Source organism: Anthonomus grandis, chromosome 1 (assembly GCF_022605725.1).
Source record: "Anthonomus grandis grandis chromosome 1, icAntGran1.3, whole genome shotgun sequence".
Taxonomy (NCBI): Eukaryota; Metazoa; Arthropoda; class Insecta; order Coleoptera; family Curculionidae; genus Anthonomus; species Anthonomus grandis.
Genome location: NC_065546.1, coordinates 3,724,003 through 3,748,527, shown reverse-complemented (window position 1 = coordinate 3,748,527; position 24,525 = coordinate 3,724,003). Strand labels below are relative to the sequence as shown.

Below are 24,525 nucleotides of genomic sequence, written 5' to 3'. Positions count from 1 at the left end.
CCAACGACAGCCGCAAGTTCTCAGAATCTTAGGCAGCAACAGGTAGCTTTAACCAACAACGATATTAGAGCAATCTTGGAGTGGGGCGATAACAATTTGGTCAATTTTAACGCTAAAAAAACGCAGGCTGCAGTATTTACGATGAAGACTAACCTTGGTGGCTCAGAGCTGGTTATGGCAGGGAAAACATTGCCAATGAAATCATCTTTACATCTTCTAGGAGTCGAGGTCACCAACAGTGTGTCCTGGCATGACCACGTTGCCGAGGTCGCCAGGATGGCTTCCAAAAAACTCGGAGTGCTTTTCAAAACGAAAAAACTGTATACACCAGAACAGCTGCTGACTCTTTATAAGGCTCAAATACGCCCTTCTCTCGAGTATTGCTCGCATGTCTGGAGCTCTGCATCCAAGCATAGTTTAAACCTGCTAAATTCTATACAGAAGATAGCTATTCGTCTCATCGACAAACCAGAACTGACAAAGAGTCTGGATAGTCTGGAGCACAGGAGAAAGGTGGCTGATCTCTGTTTATTCTACCGTTATTATCACGGTAAGTGCTCCTCTGAGCTGGCAGGCCTGATTCCACCCAGGGCTGTTCCGGCAAGAAGGACGCGTCTAGCAGTTACGGCTCATCAACATCGAGTCCACCTGCCTACCCCAAGGACGTCGCTGTATCGGGACTCATTCATCTGGAGAACATCTTCTTTGTGGAACGGGCTTCCACCTCACATATTTCCCGACGCATACAACCTACAGCAATTCATGATAAATGCCCACAAATATCTTCGCGCAAGCACCACTTTAAGAGTGACATAGAACTTTCCTCTTGTGCTTGTGCTTACCATAAAAAAAAAAAAAAAAAAAAAAACTACCCTCCAACAGGAAAATCTACTTCACAAGCATAAAGCTGAAGTGTTTTATTCAAGAAAAAAGGCTGCAAAATTATCTAGTCGGGTAAATGAGAACAAAGGAGAAACATGCATGGATTTTGCTAAAAATCTGCCAGTGCCCAACATCAGCACAAATGATGTTTATTATAAGAGACAGTTACCTGTATTCTCTTTTAATATTCATGTTTTCTCGACTAGTCAAAGTATTTTCTATACTTATCCTGAAACAAACGGTCGAAAAGGCTCTAACGATGTATGTTCGATGTTGCATCATTTTGTTTACAACTTTCCACCTAGTAGTGTTCGAGTCCTCGATATATTTTGCGACTCATGTGGGGGACAGAATAAGAATTACACAGTTATCCGTTACCTCCATCACTTAGTGCATGTGCAAAAAAGATTTGATGAAATCAAGATCAGTTTTTCCATTAGAGGACATTCATTTATGGAATGCGACAAGGATTTTGGACTAGTTCAGCAAAAGTCGCGTGCCAAATGAATGGGCTGAAGTTTTCAGAGCTACACGAGTTAAACCAAATCCTTTTGATGTTAGGGAAATCACTTTCGATTTTTTTAAATGCTGGACTACACATTTTTCTACATTTTACAAAAATTAGTGTCTAATGAAGATCCAGCCCATACATGAACTAAAAGTCGTTAAAGATCATCCCAGGCTTGTCTACCATCGATCAACATGGAATGGTATGTGGGAATCGGCTGTTTTGATTGAACCGAAGAAAAAATGTATTAATAATTTACCAAACAATTTGTTCGAATTACCAGGCCAATTATACAAAGTACCTAACTATACACATAATATTATTTTCCAATGTTAAGGATGTTTTATCTATTTGCAGGACTACTGCCTATAACACTAGCCAAGTACAATGACCTGCAGTGCTTAATGAAATTTTATCGCAATCCAGCCGCTAGAAAATATTTCTCTACATTAAAACATACCAGAAATGTCAAAGACAAGGCTTCCTTTCTAAAAGCTTCGTGTGTAAAAAGCGCAAAAAAAAGTGTTCCCCATTAAATGAGAAATTCGAATTAACCTTTGCTGTTTTGCTTTAGAATTGCTTGTGTATAAAAAACTGATGATACCACAAAACTACAGTGAAAATATGTGACATTCCCCTTTCTTGTTCGTTACAATCTGTACTTTCTTCTTCTTTTGTGCTCTAAAAATTTTTTTAAATGGAATTTCATTAATATTTTCTCAATTTCAATCCCAAATAGACATAACAAACTAAATCCATTAATACATTCAATACAAAGTAATAAAATAATAAGTTATTGGGTTTTAAAATTAAAAATTGATTTCCTGAAAATCAACGATTTTTGACATTCCCTCTTTTTTAACCTGTACCCTTTATGTGTTTCAGAGGTTTTACGTAAATTTTCGTATTTTGCTAGTTGAAATAATTTTTCATTTAATCGAGGCATCTAAACTGATCTTGATTCGTTGTCGGTTCTTGAGAAGTAGCGAATTAGTAACAATAAAAATTTACTCACTAATATTGACTCCTTCTTTAAGGCTGAAAATAATACGTGATTGCTTGAACAAACCACAGGGCAGTAAAATATTAAAAATATAAAAAGTAGTCACTCACCAAATTATGTATAAACAGAAGTTGACGTTGTGAAGCTTAACATAAAACGTATTCATAAAAACACACATGTTTTTATATAGACGCAACATTGATTGATTAAAATACATAAAAAAAAAACAATATTACGCACTCCTGCTTAATTAATTAAATATTAAAAACGTTAAAACCATTAATTTATTAAAATTTTTTTATCAATTAATGGTTATCTAAAAACGTCAGTTTTTAGATATGGAAAATAATTTTTTATTTCTTTTAAGTATTTTCATTGGATTCTAGGCATTTCACGTAATTTTTTATGTGGTTCGGAGATTTTAAATAATTTTTAAGTCATTTAAAATTATTTTCCCATTTCTTTATTTATTCTATACGAGAATTTGTAGTCATTGGCTTTAAGAGTAATTTTTTACGTAATTCAGGCACGTGGAATTATTTTGCATGATTTTCTGGATTTCCAAATTAAGTAGATCTAATACTAGTATACCTGGAATACTGTAAGAAAGATTTTAAGAACTAGAGGAATTTACTGAAGAAAACCATTAAGAGCAATTTATGGTTCATACTTTATTCTTAGCTTTATTCAGGTTTTTTCTACAGATACAGTTTCTAAGTAATAACTAATAACTTCATACAAAAGTGGGATGCCATTAATTAAACATGAAATCATTAGAAAGATTATTCTGTTTTTGAGCTAAAATTCTCCTATATTTCAAAAGACAAGAGAGAGAATTTTTTTTCAAATAAGAAGTTTGTAATAGTCATTTTATCTAAAGATTACTAATAACTAAAACTAAAGGTATTGATATGACCAGACCTGGAAAACTGTCATTAGTTCATTTAAGAATTATGCCACATGCAAAGATAATGACCTAAAGCGGACACTCGAGTAAAACATGACAAATAATATTCATAATGACTGATTACATCCAACCAAAGACAAACAAGAAAATTTACGGATGAATTAACAAACTCCTCTGGCCTGACCGAACATATAAGGTTCAACTCAACGTATATACGCGGAAAGATACATTTATTTTATTATGATAGTAAATAATCTGCAAATGCTACGTTCCGCAATGATTTATGAAATTGCACGGGAATGAGAGAAGAAAGGTTTACAAAGACAAATGGTCCGTTTAAGATACGGCGCGTTTTCTGACTCTATCGTCACATAATCGCCGCGAACAATATGTTTGGAGGCTTGGCCGAGTTTATATATATTTTTTTTGTTTTGAGATAGAAATATACTTTATTTCTCAGTTAACTGTATCAATATAAATTCATAATAGGGTTTTAACAGATTCATGTGCTTAAACTAATTAAAGAGTTTTTTAGAAGGCTAAATTATAAACCTCTTAATTACTCTATAAGAAGTGCTTATTACCTTTGAGAGTCATTTTGCAATTTTCTTAAAGAATTCAACGAATTCTCCCTATTAACGAAGTTATCGCGAGAACGTCTTTTTTCAAGTTGAATGCCAACAGCACCGTCATCTAATGCAACGAGATTGTCAGCCTTATTACAAAAATTGATCATTCCGATAAAATGCGACCGCTTTTTAGCGGTAAAGATGACTTGTGTATTCTTTATTGTTCTTCTCTGCAGTTAATAATCTTAATTAGATAATATTTTAAACTATAGCAGAGTGAAACTGGTTTACATGGGGTCTTTTTAAGACCTATTTATATTTTTATATGTATAGTTGTATTTATACAGGGTGTTTTTTATATATTGCGACAAAATTCAGGAACGTATTCTTTGGACAAAAATTCGCAAAAACGTTCTTATAAACATAGGTTCTAAACCTTTTAGATTTTGAGCTACAGGGTGGTAAAGTTTTAACAAAAACATGATTTTTTTTCGATAACTTAAATACCCCTGTCGATATTTGTCCAAAGATTGGTATGCAGGGTCTGTGTATCCAGAGCAATTTACTAACATACTTTTAACATTTTTATGTTCTTCAGTGGCGTGTGTACAGGTTTTCCGCTGAATACTTTTATAAAGAAAAATGGTACGCCACTGGTTTTTCTTGTATTAAAAAATAATTTTAAATTCCCCGTTTTATTTGCAACCTTTTTGATCCCTTTTCCGTTAGATGCACGGTTTTCGCACAAAAAATTAAAAAACATTTTTCTACTTTGACTGATCGCTAAAATGTATTTTTTCTATGATCGTTATAAAAAGTAAGTTTTTTTTTTTTTAAATTTCATTGTAGTTCATAATATGTCACTTTATTTACCACGTTAAAAAAAGTGACATATGAGTAACGTGTTAATATTTCACGCTTCCAAAATCGCGAAGTAACAGCCTGTGAACATAATTTTTTTTAACGTAACTACGGACAACGCCGCCGCAACGATAATCACATTCTTGTTTAAGAGTTTAATCTTTTTACCACATTCTTCCTCTGCCCACGATAAAGTTTATATTTGTAAGATTTTGTGATATTTTAAATTTTAAATCATAGTCACTGTCCGCCAGTTGACAAGATTAATTTGTTAAAAAAATTGCTAACAATTACACAAATAATGAAATGTGCGATATGCACTTCATTTATGGGCTGGCTAACGGAAACGCATGAGAAGCCTTGCGTATTTATGCTGAACGTTACCCGAATCGTGTTATTCCTCATCATTCCATATTTACGCGTTTACACCAACGTCTAAGCAGTGTTGCCAGGTCAAAAAAATAAAATTCACCAATAAAAAATAAAAAATCACCAGATTTAAAAAAATCACCTGAAATTTTAAAACTTTATTTTTAAAGCTGTATTACTAGATCTAATTAAAGAAAATGCATCTTTAACGTGTGTGTACAACTTAGTAATTAAGTTGTTTGATAAAACGCAATTCACTATAATTTTTTTGATACGAGATAGCGAAGCTAGTAAAATTTTAATTTTATTAGCACATAACCTAATATACAAATTGAATAAATTTTCCCTGATGTTACTGTGTGATTTTGAATTACTTTTATTTACGCAAGGAATTATAAGAACTCCGATATTTTTTAACAAAATAAATTTTGATTTTTCAATGTGATAAATATTTCTGAAAAGTATTTTACTCTTAATATTGCTACATTTAAGGACAACTATCTCGTTTGTGCTGGATGTAAGTATTTCTAACAAAATTTTTCTAATGCATTGGGTAACTTCTCACACGCATAGTGCTAATGAATGGCAAATACATTTCATAATGAATAAATGGGGAATGCCTTTCGGTAAATGAGTTTTCAGAGAACTTTTTCGCCCCATCATGGTATTAGCACCGTGTTTTATTTTTCACCATTTTTTATAGACAGTTACATTTTTAGGAATATTTTATTTCTTCCAGGAAGTTAGAATCAGAAAAACATCATTCAACTACCTGAAGGAAATATTCAAAAAGTATTAATACTCTAAATATCAAGACTATTAAAAAAAAACATAATTTTCCAGAGAGTTGGCATAACTTAAATAAATACGATACACACATTTTTTATTTAGTTTTTTTTTCGATATTTGATTTTTTAATATTCTAGGGATGTTTTATTTTGACCAGGCAGTTGAAATTAGAAAAAAAATACTTCAACTGCCTGGAATTTTTTTTAAATTTATAAATCGATTATTTTTGTTGAAGATTTCCAATTTTTAGAGTTATCAGTAATTTTATTGAATAGAAGCATGTATTTTGAACCTGCTGCAAAATTATGCATCGCTCAAATGGATATGAGTACCAACCATATTTGTTTTGTACGGTATTTCGTAATTATTAAAAAAATATATAATACTATTATATAGACCTTCGGTCACGGGAATTAACGCAAAATTGTCAAATCTTTACTATTAAAGCGTACCACCATTGCTAAATTTTTTACCGCGAAATTATCAGTAGATTCATCAACAAGCAACGAGAATTTTTCTTTTTTTAGTGTGTCTACTAAAGTTTCAAAGCTTACTTTACCTATTACATTATTAATTATTGCAGTACGCTCGGTTTTGCTATATGATAGTCTTGATACTTGGGAAGAGTTCATTCCAGAATTACATATACTTTTGACCAACTCGACAAATGATCCGCTACATTGATAGGAATATTGTGTTCTTTAATAAACCCCGCTATTCTTATTTCATTTTGTTTAACAATTTTTTCATTAGTTTGAAAAAGCAAGTTCTTATGCAAATCGGACTGGTTTTTTAAACTAAGCTTTGTTTTTTTGAGGCGTTTTGTTTTTTTACTGCCCCAATGCTGCAAATCAAAATCCTTGTTACAAACTTTACATTTAAAATAAGTGTGACCTAGAGTACTTTTCTGAATCCCATGCTTAAAATCATTATGTTGCTCCCAAGTTGAATAATATTTGTGAGCAGAGCATTTCTTTTTCTGTGGAGTCTCTTCTGCATCATTGGTGTCTGATAAATTAGAATCAGATGAGTCCAAAGCGGAAGTAGATGGAACTGGCAGAGGAACTAGTGTCAGGCTCTTCTCTGTTTGAATCTATTTGCTTTTCGACAGGTTTCAAAAACCGTTTCATGATATTAAATATTTTAGTAAAATTGGTAACCTAAAAAAACATAAAAAGCCATACATAGGTAAATCTGTTATCTATCATACTAATTACTTACATTTTATTTGGCAAATTTTAAAATGCATAATCGAAGTATATGTATCTAATTTTAATAGGATAAAAATGAAATGACAGAAACCAAAACATGCGGACCAAAAATTTTGTGGTATATAAGTCGCGCGTAAATCTCAGATCCCAGAATACGCGAAGCCACAAAATGTGGTATAAGTTCGGGAATGTAGTCATTATTGGAGATCTGGTAACTGAAAAATTGTTGAAAATATTTAAAGTTGATGAAATTTTTAAACCATCTTGAAAAACCATTCTGTTGTAGGTCTTTGTAGATGGTATCCACTTCAGTCTTGAGATCCTCGTCGCCTCTACAGATGGTTCGAGCTCTATTGTAGAGGGATCTTATGATACCTACTTTGGTGGTTGCAGGATGGTTGGACTCATAGTGAAGATACTGGCCCGTGTTTGTTGGTTTTCTATAAACTGAAGTTCGTAGATTTCCACCGACCTTTTTAACGAGGACATCTAGGAAAGGTAGAGCTGAGTCCTTCTCTGTCTCTATCGTGAACTTGATTGTTGGTCTGAGGTTGTTGACGTGAAGCAGAAACTCCTGAAGTGCTTTTTCCTCTTTGTCCCAGATGATGAAGGTATCGTCCACATATCGAAGCCAGAGCTTGGGTTTGCAATGGGAGGCATCTATTGCATGTTCCTCGAACCATTCCATGAAGATGTTTGCTATTACTGGGGAAAGAGATGAACCCATCGGAAGTCCTTCGTCTTGGGCGTAGAATCTATCCTTGACCTGAAAGTAAGAATTACGAAGACAGATCTTTAAAAGTTCCATCACCCCGTCCAGAGGCAGTGTGGTCCGAGTTGAGAAAGCTGCATCCTTGCTTAGTTGGTCTCGGATGATGTTAAGAGACTCTCCTATGGGTACATTGGTGTAGAGACTTTCGACATCAAAACTCACCAATCTGTCATTGGTCTCGACTTCGATCTCTCCAGGAAAGTCTACAAAGTGGGCAGAGTTTCGCACGAAAGACGCTGCATTTCCCTGGATCGGTCTAATGATCTCCAAAAGGAATTTCGAGACTTCTGATGTCGGCGAATTTCTAGAGCTCATGATGGGCCGCAGAGGCATTTGCTCCTTATGAATCTTGGGTAGTCCGTATAGGTGTGGAGGTTTGCTATAATGTGGTGTCAGCCTAGAGCGTACCGCATCCGACAATGTTGAGAAGTACTTCTTAAGTGCTCTGTAAATTCGACATTCTATGGTTGTCGTCGGATCCTTAGATAGTAGCGTTTATTCGCCTTTGTTCAAAACTTCCTTAACCTTGTTTTCGTAGGTTTCCAGGTCCATAACCACAGTTGCATTGCCCTTATCTGCAGGAAGAATTTTGATGTTCTTTTCACTTTTGAGATTCCTGAGAGCTGTTTCCTCTTCTTTGCTGATGTTCTGCGAAGGTTTCTGTTTTTTGAGTGAGTCCAGAGCAACCCTTACCTCGTGTCGAAATTCATCGGCCTCAGGACGTGGTAGGTGGATTGATTCTACTGAAGACACTATGTCTATAAATGGTGGTTTTGAGGATATGGCGAAGTTTAGTCCTCTGCTTAACACCTTTTGTTCAGCATCGGTAAGGGTTCTTTTTGACACATAAATGATGGTGGCGGGGAGGTTAGAGGTTGGTGCTGGTTGAGTGCTGTTGGTTCGTCTGGATTTAAGGTTTTGGAGTTTTGAAAGGTGGCCTGCTCTTAGCTTTTCTCTTAGTTTCTGGCAGTTTTCTACCATTGTCTTCAGGTGGTAGACAATGGTACGGTGAAAACATCTTGTCAAACTTGCATTGTCTTATTTATTTAATGTAACACGACGTTTCGGTTGGTAAGTATCTCCAACCGTTATCAAGTGTAAACTGACAGCAAACTACTATTCTATAGGCTTATGTCCTAGTCAGAGCGAAGGAACATCGCAGCTGGACCCAAAGAGGAGAGTGTCTGCAAAGTACAATAAATTACTTGAAATGTCTGGAATTAAATGGAAGTTTACTTTACAGACCTACAAGAGAAGCTGCAACTTTTCTCGAGTCATTTCTAATAAGCATTTGAGGTCATTTTCAGACATTTCAGGTTATTTTAACTCGAGTATAAGAACTGCACCACTAGGCAAAATACTGGGCTTCCTCGAAGCAACAACTGAATATGTAGGATCTAAGTGGCACAACAAAACTGCAACAGAGCAGACCGCAGTACAAAAGCTGCCGATGTCAATATGTACCTTTCCTGCATCTTTTTTTTTGATCATTAACTCTATGATTTCTTTCTTGATCCTTCTCTTTGGGGGCAGATTTGGTTAAGTCAAACTTGGATGCTTCTATTATCAATTTAGATAAGTAATATATATTTAGATCTTTATATTTGTCCTTATTATTTAATAATTTTTTATTTGTTGGTTTTGTACAGAGTTTCTTCCTCTCAAATTGCGGTTTAATTTTCAAAAATTGCTCTTATTGCCCTATAATCGCTACCGGTATTAAGTTGATTAAGTCAATTTCATTTATTTCCTATACGGGCGATTTCTATAGAAGGTGCTAAGATAATATAATTTTTTGGTATTTAAAAAATGAACTCCAAATTTCCCAATATGTGTTCGCGTTTTATATGATCAATTAAAAATAAACTTGTTTTGAGTTTTAAATTAAGGAACACCCTGTTTAATAATTAAATTAAAATTCTATTACTTACAACAAGTTGCCAACCAGAATGTAATAAAACGCCCCAGATTGCCATTTACTAAATATAAGGCACCCATGATAAAGTGGTAGAAAATGGAACTCTTAAACGTCACTATTCGACGCCCACACATTCAATGTTTAATACAACTGGGAGAGGACAGCTGTAAAATCCAACGCAGTATTTATTACACATTTGCTGAGAGTACATTCAAAATGTACATAGAATTATTATTTATTGAGAATAAATTCCGATCACGTCTAGAACTTTAGTGTCCTACAACTATGAATAATAATTTATAGTGCCACATCCAATTTTTTTAATGGGTTATATAAAATCGATCCCATTATTGTCCTTTATGTATATAGATTTTAATTAAATAGTCTAAATGCTTGATAAAATATCTAATTAAGGAAATATTTCCTTATTTACCGATTTGACCCGTAATACCATAGTGAACAATTGTGTAGTATGCAAATGTTTTTCCATAAATACATCCGAAGGAATTCACGATTCTAGATAGAGACCATGATCATTCTTAAACGAGGCAGATTAGTAAACATACCGTTTCGTCATATAGGGACATAAATACTGGGCGTTCGGTAGCCAAAGGTGTTTAAGATTAACGCCCTGAGTTACGGCTACCAAAGTAGCCACTTAGCTTATCTTAAGAGCGAATAAGAGCAGTAAAAGCCTCTTAAATTTTCATTAGGGCTACCATAAAAGTTTCTGCCATTGTTACTTACCGAAGGACATAGCTTAGTTAGCAGTTAGTTGATTAAGTACCATAATTTATTTGATATTATCTATTTAGTTTACTTTTTTATGGTTCTTTATTATGTTGCCTTCTTGAAATCCAGTAAATATATATGTCTTAATTATCCAGATGGGAGCAAAAATATTTTCTAGGTAAAGGATTATATAGATATCTATATGCAGTAGTACATAGATGTAACAGTTTTTATTACTACATTATTCATATTGCGGGTTTCCTCCTAATGTATGCAATATATTATCTTTTAAAATTTTCAACCCTTGACAATTAATTATTTATCAAATTAATATTGAATAATAAATTATTCAAGACTGTTATTTTTCAAAGTCAATGTGCGAGTAATTTTATATGCATTTTTGATGCAAACAATTCAAATCTTAATATAATAACAAATTTTGTCTCAGGTATTATTATTCTTGTATCCAGCTTGTTTTTACAGAAATCTTTGTTAGATTTCGAGAAAATTTTTTAATCTTTAAGATGTTGAAAACTATTTTTCAAGTCATGTCAAATATTTAAAAAAAAAAATTATATCTTTACGATTTTTTGGATAATTTTTATCCTCTTTATACGGCATTATTTCTTAATTGAAGCGGTTATTGTATAAAGGAAACAAGTCCGTAATAACTACTTTTGAGAAAAATAAAAAAAACCATTTAGTTTGTAAAGTTCAAAAGCTATCAATTTATGGTCTACAGATTAATTGTAGGTATGAATTAGCAGAATAATATGCGATAAAGCCAAATGTATTCAAAAAAATATTAAGGTCTGCAGGATGTTTTTTAACACTTGGACTTGTTTCCTTTATAAAATAAACCCATAAAGATAAAAAAAAATGCTGCTGTTTTATTCATAATTTTTTATTAATAATAGGGAGATAGGTTAAATAGATAATAAAACCTAATAGTCCGGGGAATCTGTACCATATTTCATGAAAAAAAAAAATTGCAACCCGCAAACGAATGACTGGATATGGTAAAGGGGTTCATAAGAAATACAAAAAAAATAAATTTATACCTGGAGTAGTTGCGGGGTGGTTTTGCGGGGGTGAAAACTGAGAAAAACAGCTGGAGCATTTTTCTATCGCCATTTCCGGCGAAAGTTGACGACCTATTGAAAAGTGCTTAATAGCAAAGTTGTAGACAATATAAAAATCTATGATTTTTGTAGAGGGCACTTTTGAACATAACCTCAAAATGTTTAAGATAAATGCAAAAATTGCGAAAATTTTTTTTTTCATTTTTTATTTTTCATTTATCCAAAAATTATGCAATTTTCATAAAACTTGGTATAAATATACCCTTTAGTACCCTAAAGAATCTTTATTTTTTTCAGTACTATACACTAGCAATTTTTCAAGAAATTTAAGTTTTTCAAAAAAATTACTTTTTTTTAAACGAAATTTGTCCATCTAAAGAAGCTAATAAGTAGAACCATCCAAAGGACGCGTCCAAATCAAATTAGAGACGAGGGCACCACGACAACCAGACTTCTAACCATACCTTACATTAGGGGTACATTGGAACAAATCCGACGCATTGCCAGCAAGTACAATATTAGAACTGCCTTTAGATCTAGCACCACTATCAGAAGCGTGGTATCAAAGACCAAACCAGATGGCCTGTTGGATACCAAAAATTGAGTGCGGTGACTCATAAATAGGTGAAACGAAGCGCCCCCAAGAAGTCAGAGTGAAGGAACATCGCAGCTGGACCCAAAGAGGAGAGGTTTCCAAATCCGGAATAGCAGAGCACGCGTGGCATAATGGACACAATATCCATTGGTCAGAAGCCAAGATTCTGCATAAGGAACAGCACTGGCGGAAGAGGAAGTTCGTAGAGGCAGTTTTCATTTCACGGAATCAGGAGATCTTCAGCCAGCCAAGCGTCGATGTACCCAACATCTGGAAGATTCTACTCTCAGGACAGTGTAGGATCTAGAGAGAGGCGTGTCCTCTTCCCAACTCTTTTCAGGGATGACTTTCCTTTCCACATCGCTGCACACATCTAGTATATAAGCCTATAGAATAGTAGTTTGCTGTCAGTTTACACTTGATAACGGTTGGAGATACTTACCAACCGAAACGTCGTGTTACATTAAATAAATAAGACAATCAAGTTCGACAAGATGTTTTAATTAATTTATGTCTCATTATTATGTAGCTTAAGTTGTATTAATATTATTATCTTTTGTATTATTTTATTTTTGTAAAATTAGTGGATACCGTTAATAACAAGTTTAAGAATTGTAGTTTGAAAAAGAGATGGGCTGAGCTTAAAAAATTAAGTGTTCTTAAAAATAAAAATAAAACAATTTCAGATCACACATTGTTTACGTTGACCAATTAAACAAATATTTTACTAAAATAGGACAAAATAATTGTCTAATCGACATTTAAAATTTCTATTTTTTACTTAAGTATACAGGGTGTTTCAGAGTTGTGGTGCCAAAACCTTAGGGGAGATTCCGCTCAGCAAAATAAGAAAAAAAGTTTATATGAACATGGGTCCGGAAATGTTTCGTTTCCGAGATACAGGGTGTCAACTTTTTTCCAAAAATTAAGTTTTTTATTAATAACTTAGAAATACGTTAGTCGATTTCATTGAATTTTTTACAGTTTATTTAAACCATTATCAGACATCTACTGAAGCAATTAAATTCGATCCGAAATTTCCAGGAGCGTACCAATAGAGCAAGTATTTTGTCTTTTTGTAGAAAAAAATATCACCTTGCAACTTTTTTGCGGTTTTTATTTACTTATTTTAAAAAACCCACTAAAATACAACTTTTTGGTCTCCTGACTTTTTTTAGTGTCTCGCTTCGTTTTTGAGAAAAAATTACAATACGGCATCACGGCGCGTCTCTGAACTCCATAAGGAAAAATAAAAATGCTTAGGAATTATCCAAAAATGTTTCGCAGTGTGTTTATTTTTGAAAACTAAAAAAAAATATCAAATAAAATTTTCTCTAAAATAATACATTATTTCTCAATTTTCTTAGTAGGTACGAGAATACATTTTTGTTAAAGTAATCACTGATAACAAAATTACAATAAATGTTCAAACTGACAACCTCCTGCTTCGATGCAAGCATTGCACCGTCTCACCATACTTTGTTGTCCAACAAGAATCGAAAATTCTTTGCTGTAATTGTTCCACTGTTTCCACGGGGGTAGCATAAACAAGGTTTTTTAGGTAACCCCAAAGGAAAAAATCTAAAGATGTAAGATCTGGTGAGCGAGGAGGCCATGCAATGGGTCCTCCTCTACCTATCCATCGTCCAGGGTAAGCTTCATCCAAATAGTTTCTTACTTCTCGGTAAAAATGAGCCGGTGCACCGTCATGCTGAAATATCATTTGCTGCCTGCTATTTAATGGAACTTCTTCTAGGAGTCCTGGAAGAGTATTGCGTAAAAAATCTAAGTAAACATCTTCATTTAAGCGCGGTGGTAATACAAATGGGCCAATCAATTGATCAGCTACAATTCCTGCCCAGATATTTAGATGAAAACGCTGCTGGTGGCCTGTAACGTGCGTTGCATGAGGATTTTCTTCATGCCAAACATGATAATTATGGCTATTAAAATATCCATTTCTGGTAAACAACGCTTCATCGGAAAATAAAATGTTCCTATTAAACTGTGGATTGTTTATAAGGCTACGAAGATACCACTGGCAGAAAAAAACACGGAGTGGATAGTCGGCTGGAATCAATGCATGGACTTTTTGCAAATGGTAGGGATGCAGCAGCTGCTCATGCAATATTCTCCAGACTGAACTGTGTCCAATTCCCATAGCATTAGCTATTTTACGAGTGCTAACGAATGGAGCATTTTCCACTCTTTCCAAAATTTCCTCCTCGGCAGCCACAGTTCGGGCAGTTCTTCTGGGAGCAACATCAGGCCGTGTTACACTCAATGTACCAGTTTCTCGTATTCGCCTTTCGATATTTGGAAATATTTTTCTGCTGGGATGTCGCCTATTGGGAAATTTTCGACGATAAATTCGTTCGGCTTCTCGAGAATTGCAACGGGCCTCACCATACACAAGAAGCATATCTGTTAGGTCAGCAAAAGTGTATTCCATTTTTTTTCACCACCAACTACCAAGATAGGTATTTTAGAACTAACACTGTTAAATTTAAACTTTAACAAATGCAGAGCGTTGTAAACAAAAACACTTACTTTGATACAAAAATAATTTTTAGAATGGATAGGAATGTAATTTCGGTATTTTCGATGTTAGTTACGATTATTTACGATTTCGATGTTATCTACGTTGTAATGTTTTTTTTAGTTTTCAAACGCACTGCGATACATTTTTGGATAATTCCTAAGCATTTTTGTTTTTCCTTATGGAGTTCAGAGACGTGCCGTGGAGCCGTATTGTAATTTTTTCTCAAAAACGAAGCGAGACACTAAAAAAAGTCAAGAGACCAAAAAGTTGTATTTTAGTGGGTTTTTTAAAATAAGTAAATAAAAACCGCAAAAAAGTTGCAGGGTGATATTTTTTTCTACAAAAAGACAAAATACTTGCTCTATTGGTACGCCCCTGGAAATTTCGGATCGAATTTAATTGCTTCAGTAGATGTCTGATAATGGTTTAAATAAACTGTAAAAAATTCAATGAAATCGACTAACGCATTTCTAAGTTATTAATAAAAAACTTAATTTTTGGAAAAAAGTTGACACCCTGTATCTCGGAAACGAAACATTTCCGGACCCATGTTCATATAAACTTTTTTTCTTATTTTGCTGAGCGGAATCTCCCCTAAGGTTTTGGCACCACAACTCTGAAACACCCTGTATAAAACTGTTTATGTTAGTCCGTCAAGGTGCGTAGTATAGTTTATAAAAACACAGGTCTGTCACCCGTTAGTTTTTTAAAACAATTTGCAAGGTTTTATCATTGGGAATGTAGGAAGTATTGTAAAGAGAAAACATCTTAGTTTTGAAAATTACCACGAATTGTTAGTTTAAGCTGATATAAATAGTTGTAGTTTTGGGTGAATAAATCCCTTATTCTGTGTCGAATTTTAAATTTGTCCGACGATCCTGTGCTTACTTTAAAAAACTGGTCGGTATTTGGCAATTTTTTGTTGAATTCTAATGCTTTTTTTGAATAATCATATTGGTATTCCTTGACTTCGCTGCTGGGCAAACCAGTTAAAAACAACCTCATCTAATTTTTTTAAATCATTAATTGTAGTTCGCGGAACATTAATAAATTTTTGATAGTGCTGTAGCGCTTTCTCCCTTTCTTAATCGACACACAATTTCATATTTTTTAGCCAAATCCAGCATTACGCGCTTTCTTTTATTATCAGATATTGTAAAACGTGAAACAAAACAGTTTTACATACACAAACACTGTACAACAATGCACCCTATACCTTAAATATTGAAACAGAGATCTATTAGAATCTTTGATGTGTGACTAACTAGTCCGTGCGCCTCTGTCGTATTTATTGTCGCATGATATACATGTTTAAATGGCAAAATTTTATATAGTTTATCTATGAAATCGTTTTAAATATAAGTAAAACCCCACGTTTTATACTATTTTTTATTTTTCTTTCGAAAATGTCAATTTTTAGAAAGAAGATAATATCACAAGAAAATAGTATAAAAAAATTGATGGCGGACTAAAATTTAAGCATCTTACAAAATATTTTAAACACTTTTAGCACTCACAGACTTGTCACCTCTTTTTAGCCAGTCTTTTAAATAAATATAAAACACCTGCGTTCTGGCGATTCCTACTTTAGGCTGTGCAAGTGATTGTGTATCTCTCTCTATCCCTTATTACTTTTGACGTGTTTTTAAAGAGATCTTTAAGGATGGGTCTATCTATGGTTCTGCCGGTTTTGCTTTTTACATGTTCGTGAAAGTGGAGAATTTAGAATTTGGCCTGATGTATTTATCTAAATTTTTTGCAGTTTTTACTGTAAGGAAGTGTTTTTCTTTAATTTGTGTTTGTGGATTTGTTTTGGTATTATAACTAAGGACCTTAAAATGCTTCGACCCTAGAAAAATAGCCAGGAAAATTGTGCAAATGAAGAGGAAAGTGTTTGTGCCGGCTTATGGAGACCGTGGGTGCACAAGAAAGACAATAACATTTGTGATGAAAACAATAAGAGTGATCTGGACAGTGATTTAGCATGCATGTCATGTGACAATACAAGCAACACCGGCACACGGACTATTGGCGGCACATCAAAGATTCTAGTAGATCTCCGAACCGAATTATACATGCAGGTTAAAACAAATTAGTAGGTCGCGCGGTCCGGCTCTGTTAAATCTTTGGCGCCGGGCTGCGAATTTAATTCTCCGAATTTGTTTTCAACAACAAGGTGGGGGTGACGAATAACAGAAGTTGACGAATAATCGAGTGCCGGATAATCGAGGTTCTACTGTATTAATAAGGCTATGCTATGCGAAACACTCATTTTATTATTTTCCAACTTTGTTGATCACGTATATGGGCCTTTTTTGGACAGCATGGACATAGGAAGGGTTCAAAAAGTGCAAAATTGCTGCCTGAGACTCATATTTGGCATAAGACGTAGGCAAAGAATATCTCACAAATTGTCTGAAATAGGATGGCTTAATATGAGTGAGAGAAATATTTTTTTATAAAATTATTAAATTTCAATGTCCTCCATATCTCCACCGCAAAATTAAATATCGCACCGATGTTCATAACATCAATATCCGAAAATTAAACCTTTTAACTATACCACCTCATGAAAACTGAAACATTTAAGAAGTCATTTATCTATCAAATTGCCTCTATTTAATAAATACAAAATAATGGACTTTTCTTTATCGATACCAGTCTTCAAAAGAAAGTTTAAAGTCAAACTGGTTGAAGAGCATTAATTTGCACATTATCTCACTATGCTATTTCATTTCTATCTGCTCTTAGTTACCTTCTGTTTTATTTGAATTAATCTCTCTCCATCTCTCGCTCTCTTTCTCTTCTCTTTAATTTCTCTTGTAATTTGTAAATTGAAAACTTTGGGGCCATGTATTTTTTTATATAATTTTTAGAGGTAAGCTGATGTTGCTTTTTATTCCGAATAGTTAATAGTTTTATTATGTATTATTTCATTTATAAGCATGTATACTTGGGAAAAAATAAACCATAAATAAAATAAATAGATACAAAAATAACTTAAATGATAAGGGGCAAGGCATATAGCAAGAAGTGACATAGATAGCTGGACATCGAGACTAACAAGATGGAGATTGATCCAAATTTCTCTGATGTAAATAAATTTGCAGGTAAAAACTTGTGTCAGATAGAACAGGATATGCAAGGAAGTTGGAAAGGCCTCCACTCAGGAGTGGACAAGCAATACCTGAGAAAGAAAAAGAAAGAAAAGATCGTATACAAAAACAATTTAAATATTTATATGGTCTACAAGTGAAAACACACACCTTCCTAATGGCATTTTTTCTTATTGTTCTCTTAAACCTTATTTAAATAAGACATTCCGTTGCACGAGGCAATGGGCCAAAAAAAAAATGAAACTCATCATCCGAGTACTGACGGCCGGTACCGCAGTGGTACGGGTTCTTCTCGTTAAAGTTGCTTCTTCGGCGGCTTGGAGCGGCGCGGGTCGTGACCCCGCATCACGCCAATTAATTGGTCCTTAATGTTACCTCACGCCGCGGTCTTTGGCTTTTTGCTCTATCCCGCCACACGCTAAGGCTGGACGCACACAGAAAGAGCAAAACAGTTTTAGTCAAAAACGTTTTTGCTTCAGATGAAAACGTTTTAGTTTCTACATGTAACATTTTGCTTAAAACAGAAACAAAATGTTTCTACAACCAGTTTAAGTCAAGATGTCGACTGAGAACGACGAATCAGTTGAGATTGCACTTATTTTCTGGCACCGGTTGTTACTTCAAGATGAAACAGCACCTAACATACAATTGTGGGAGCATTCAGTAAATGAGATAAGAAATTTCGAAAAAACTCTTCAATCTTTCCTGAACGAACTAAGGGCAGATGAAAAAAATTTAAAAATTTCACTAGAATGAGCTCCGCTTTTTATGACTACCTATTGGAACTGATATCTGATAAAATTAGGAAAAAAAGTACAAATTGGAGGTCAAGCATAACACCGGAAGAAAGGCTATTGATTACACTCAGGTAAGCTTTTATTTACAACATAATATTAGGTACATTACATTAATTTAATTATGTTTATAAGTATTCATAATTATTAACTTCACTAGGGAAAATCGAAAACTCTCTATTTTGATCTGGCATTGGTTGTATATTTCTTTCAGTACTAAACATATAGCTTTCCGTGGAAGCAGGAGAAATTTAAATCACTATTATTAATGTCTTCATTTTGGATTTCAAAAACGCAACCATTGGTTCAGCTTCTAACTCTGCCGCACTTTCTTTTCTCAACTTCTTAGGTGGATTTTGATTAGGTGTGATGGAAGGCGTGGAGGTCGGCGTGGATATGACAGAAAGCTGGGAGTTATTATTGTCTTCAAGATCATCAATACTTTCAGTGAGATTGTCATTCGTATTATCTTCTGTAAGAGTTGACGTTTCAAGATAATTACTCTTCGTTTTTTTGTGTTGACCCATGAAATATTTTAAAAATGACAGATCATCAAAAAGGTACCATTTCTTCTTTTTAGGACAAGCTGCACCACTAGGTGTATTTTTCATTTCTCGTATCTGTCGTGCATATGAATTTCGCAATGAATTTCATTTTAATTTGTAATCTGCAACTAATAGAAATAAAAATTTAATTTTTTTTCAAATTTCTCGCGACCGGTGAGCACTTCAAATCGTTCATTCTTCAATCGTTTCATTATTACTTTCGAGTTGGGGCAACGACTATAGGACAAACAGTAATGGAGACATGCAAGGCGATTTGGGATAATTTGTCACCAATTTATATGACTACTTCTACAACAGACAAATGGTTAGCAATTGCGAGAAAATTTGAGCAACTTTGGAACTATCCCAATTGCTTACGATCTATAGATGGGAAGCATTTTCGAATGCAGTGCCAACATTTTAATTCCATTATTCTTCAAGATTCAGTTGTAGATGCTGATGTAAGGTTTATAGCAGTCGATGTTGGTGATTTTGGTCGAAATACAGTGATAGTGGAGTTTTTAGTGAATCAAATTTTAGAAAATTATTTCTCAGGGATGAGTTAAATAATCCACAGTCCCGAAAAATGTCGGAAAGTATTAATAATATACAATATCCTTTTGTTTTCATTGGAGACGAACCATATCCCCTTTCAAAACATTTAATGAGACCCTTTGACTATTGATAAACGTATATACGACTACCGTCATTCAAGAGCTCGTCGAATAGTCGAATGTGCCTTTGGATTGTTGACAAAAAAGTTTCGCGTATTTGAACTACTATGTTACTTTCTCCAGAAAAAGTAGAATTGGTTACATTAGCCGGCTGTGTACTTCATAACATGATTTGAGCAAGGGAAGGTAGTGTTAATGATATTCATGAAGAATTGTTATAACTTGAACAAGACGAAAGAAACCAGCTGCCGAAACAACCTAACTGGAGAAGAGCTTCAAACGCTGCTCTGAGAACACGTAATGCATTTATGCAATACTTTAATGCGCCAGAAGGGTCTGTACCATGGCAAAACAAATTTGCTTTTATAAATGAATAAATATTGAATTAAACGCATACGTTTTGCGTTATGAGTATATATATATATATTATAGTGTGCCCCCTTAAGTTGTCACCTTTATAGTAATAATAAACCGTTCAAGTTTACTTTGTTATATTTTTTTACCTGTTGCTTTCATATCTACTGAAATGTCCTCCCATAATTTTATCTATCAAGTCCCAATTATGGTGATCTTTTAGTTGGTAGTTGTATAAAGGTGGTCTAGCCTCTACTAAGACAATAAGTTTTTCTGCGTCCACTTCCATAATTAAAAGGTAAATAACACGTACTAATTCGCACTGCTCGTGCAGCCATCCAACAATAAACTGAAAGCAAACAATTCTGTGCACAATGTTTTAACCCAAAACGAGGATCCAGCGATCGACGTCGAGCAGCCTAACTATGACGGAATGAGCCTAACAGTGCCTTAAGGCACACGACTAACCAGTGTGTGTCGACTCATTTAATTTGCATGGGAACAACAACATGGAAAAATTTTAGTCAAAAACGTTTTTAACTAAAACTGTCTTGCTCTTTCTGTGTGCGTCCAGCCTAAGTCAGCTACAAGTCGACTTTAAATCGAGAAATCATTGTTTTCATTATTTTTTTAACTTCATAGTTTCTGTTTAATTTCCATCAGTAATAGTGCCGGATCTTCCGGTAAATATGTTAATAAATTAAAGTTAAAATAATTAATTCTTTATGTTTTTACTATATTTTATTTTGAGTAATTGTGACGCCTCATTATAGTATGCATTGTTTTACACCTATCATCAATTTCTTTGATTTGGAGCTCAATTGTCGAGTTATATATAAAAATGCATTTTTCTACTGCATCTCGCTTTCGAAGAAAATTCTGTATCATCTTGAATTAATATTATTCAAGGGTATTTTAAGCTATGAGTGCAAAGCATAATTTAATAATATACGGCAACGATTTTTGTACCTCAGTCGGTTATTTATGCCGAATCAGAGGTTAAAAGTCCATTGTTTATATTCTACTAAGCAATTCACTTTCTATAAGGATTCTGGATCGCCCTGAGTTATTACATTTACAAAATATTTAAACCAATATAACTTTATATCACTGGACCATAATTTCTGGACCTCAGACTATGATCTATTTATGCCAAATTAGTGCTTAAAAGTCAATTAATTACATTCTATCGCAAATTACATTCCAACAAGATTCCGGAAGACGTTAAACTATTTTTTTAACCATATTTTAATTAACTACAGACGGGAGGCATAATTTAAAAGTCATAGGCCATTATATGTTAATAGTGAAGAAATAGTCCATACTTGCAGTGGAGTCGTAAATTAAGGTAAAATGAAAATCCTGCAGTCTCCCTCTATTTATTTATTAAGCATCATTCAGTTTTTAAATTCCCGTCATACAGGGTGTTACGAAATTCGGTGCAAATATTTTAAGAGCGTATTGTTGGAGTTAAATTTATGTTGGTTTTCAATTTTAGGAAAGGATTCAGGGAGGCTTATCCTTTTGATGGCCCATATCTTATGGTTCTAATAAGAAACTTGAAAATGTAGAACACCATCTAATTATTTTTGAAAAATTCTATAATAAATATTCATTGCATTGTTGGATAAAATTAACTTGATTTGATAAAAAAATAAAACAGTCACTGCCCATTCGGTTTTTTCTAATTTAATAGATTAATCGGGTTTAATAATACTCCCTTTCCTTTATCACCGATTTTTTTCCAAAACGCTTAATTATATCAAAAAAATGCAAGAGACAACAAATTTATATTTTTTCATGGCTAACTAGATGGTGTTTAGATTTTTAAATTTCTTATTGGAAACATAAGGTACAGGCCATCAGAAGGGTAAGCTTCCTTAAATCTTTCCCTAAAATTGGATTTACACCATTACGCAAAGAGAGAGACATGCAAATTTTTAGAAGAATTGATGCATAATGGCAATTTGTTAATGAAGAGAGATTTAGAGAATTTTGTAATACCCTGTATAAGCTATACTTACTATATTGACGACTTCCAATTATTGACGACTCTATTTATCCTTGTCAAAAACAGAATGTAAATAAATAAAATTAGAAATAATCAAGAAAAAATTTTTTTTACATGAACTCAAACCCTGGGATGGATAACTGGTACCGATTTTAAACTTTTTATCTCCTGATGATGGATACCGCTGTGTACAAAACATGTCTTTAATTTTCAAAAACTGAATGATGTTCAATAAATTAGTGGTGGAAAACTGCGGAATTTTCATTTTACCTTCATCACATTTTATTTTTTCACAATATTCTTGATTGCCATAGATTGAATTTTTCAAGGTATTTGATTCAACTGTAGGTGGACACCAAAATTTTATATCAAATAACAACTTTTTACAACATATCACATCCTAAAATCACCTTGTATTATAATTTTTTAAATATCTTAACAGACTTCAAATGAAAGTGGAAATTTTTTAGCAGCTCAGATTAAATACACAATTTTATATTAAAACTCAGAAAGGATACTATCAAGAAATACTATAAGATTCATCCTTTAACAAATTTATTTCTAAAAAACAGAATTATAAGAAATGTAAATTTTTCTTATACTCTAATTATAAAGCGGAACCGATGCGCGATGCCTTCAAGTAGTTATCTTCAAGTCCGAAGATAGAGAAGATTTATTCGCCGTAGAATTATCTTCTTTATACCTCGCAGGATCAGTTTCTTGGTTTGTAACAGTCAATTAAAAATCCTCAATTGATATATGGTTATTTAGTGCCTAGCTTAGTACAGGTGCAAAAATAGATCATGGAAAAGGTAATTACTATTAATTATAGTCTGACTCCTGCTGTTGCCGCAGTTTAATGCCGTTTTGCTTTTAGGTAAGGCGACTGGGATTGTCAGCTGAATTTAAATTTTAATGAAGGACTTAATTGTGGTATTAGAGCGATAAAAGGCAACTTTTATGTTGTAATAATAATTTTTGTTTACTAATTTTTATGTATGTACTGGAATAACTCGGTAATTTATAGTATTTTATATTTAGTCGCACATTTTGGCGCCCAACGTATGACTCTCGAAGTAATTTTACTTTTGATTTAAGGTTTCAGTTCGGAATTTTTTTACAGACTTGTGTCTAGAGAAAAATTATACCGCGAAATAATCTGTGATTTTGCCTAATGATAGCAAACAAGTTTATTAAAAACTATTTTAGTATTAAGCCTTATCAGTTGTAACGTTATGCAAAATTACCTTGCTTTAATTGCAAGCACAAAAATTATAATAACTTCTACTTTCTATACAGGGTGTCCTATTTGCCATGTGCGACTATTGCTATTTCCGAAATTATATGAGATACGAGGGCGGTTAAATTAGAAAAAAGTTGCCAATTTTGATGTTTATTCTAAATCCTTATACAGCGAATGCAAAATGTTTTTTAGTTCGTGAGTGACAGGGTGATTTATAAAAAACGCCAAATTATATTTTTATTTTTATATCTAAAACTATTGATTTTAGAAATTTACTTTTAATTACAAAGTTTTATAATTTTTTGTGCTCCACAAAAATTCACCTTTTTATAACTTTTTGTATCAACTTCTTTTTTTAAATACGGACCTGCATTTTTTATATAACCTATTTTAAAAGCATTTTTTATTCCCTTTAAAATGATGTTTCTCATTCACATGTTTCTCAACGTTACGACGTATTAATAGCCATCATCAGGAATTTAAACTTAGTTTTTCAAATAACCTTTTAAGAGTGTACAATTTGTTTAGCTGTCATCAAATTTATTAATTTATTAATCATCTGCTGAATAACATTATTGCTACTACATGTTAAACATCAATATCAAAAGGAGGTATTTAAATAAAATAAATATTACAGCATTGATCTGACTAACTATATAATAAATGTATTTTTAACAAACGATCTAATAATGAACAAAAATAAAACCAGAACTTATTTAAAATAAATAAAGGCTATTTAATAATATGTACATAATTTAACCCTATGCTGGAACAACGTTGTATGCGACCTAAATAATCCGTCGACAAAGTAGTGGGGACATAGGACAATTTTCTGGTGGTTTTTAGGCGCCATTTTAATTAGTCTAATTCATTCGTTCTGTGGAACAACGTTGTATGTGCCGCCAACGTTTTAAAGTTTCAGACACGTGTTTTATTAATACGTGTGTTAGGTGCGCTGTTCATTGTTATAAGCCGAAATGGATGTTTCTTTGACAAGCTCTGTGATGACACAGATTAATAGGGGAAAAAGGCGAAAGATGCAGATTGA

General features: G+C 33.4%; 1 long non-coding RNA gene across 1 annotated transcript in view; it reads right to left on the bottom strand.

The window, feature by feature from the left end:
* LOC126735951 (uncharacterized) overlaps positions 1-24,525 on the bottom strand; it is a 327,730-nt gene that overhangs the window by 104,963 nt on the left and 198,242 nt on the right. The gene's annotated exons all lie outside the window — the stretch shown is intronic.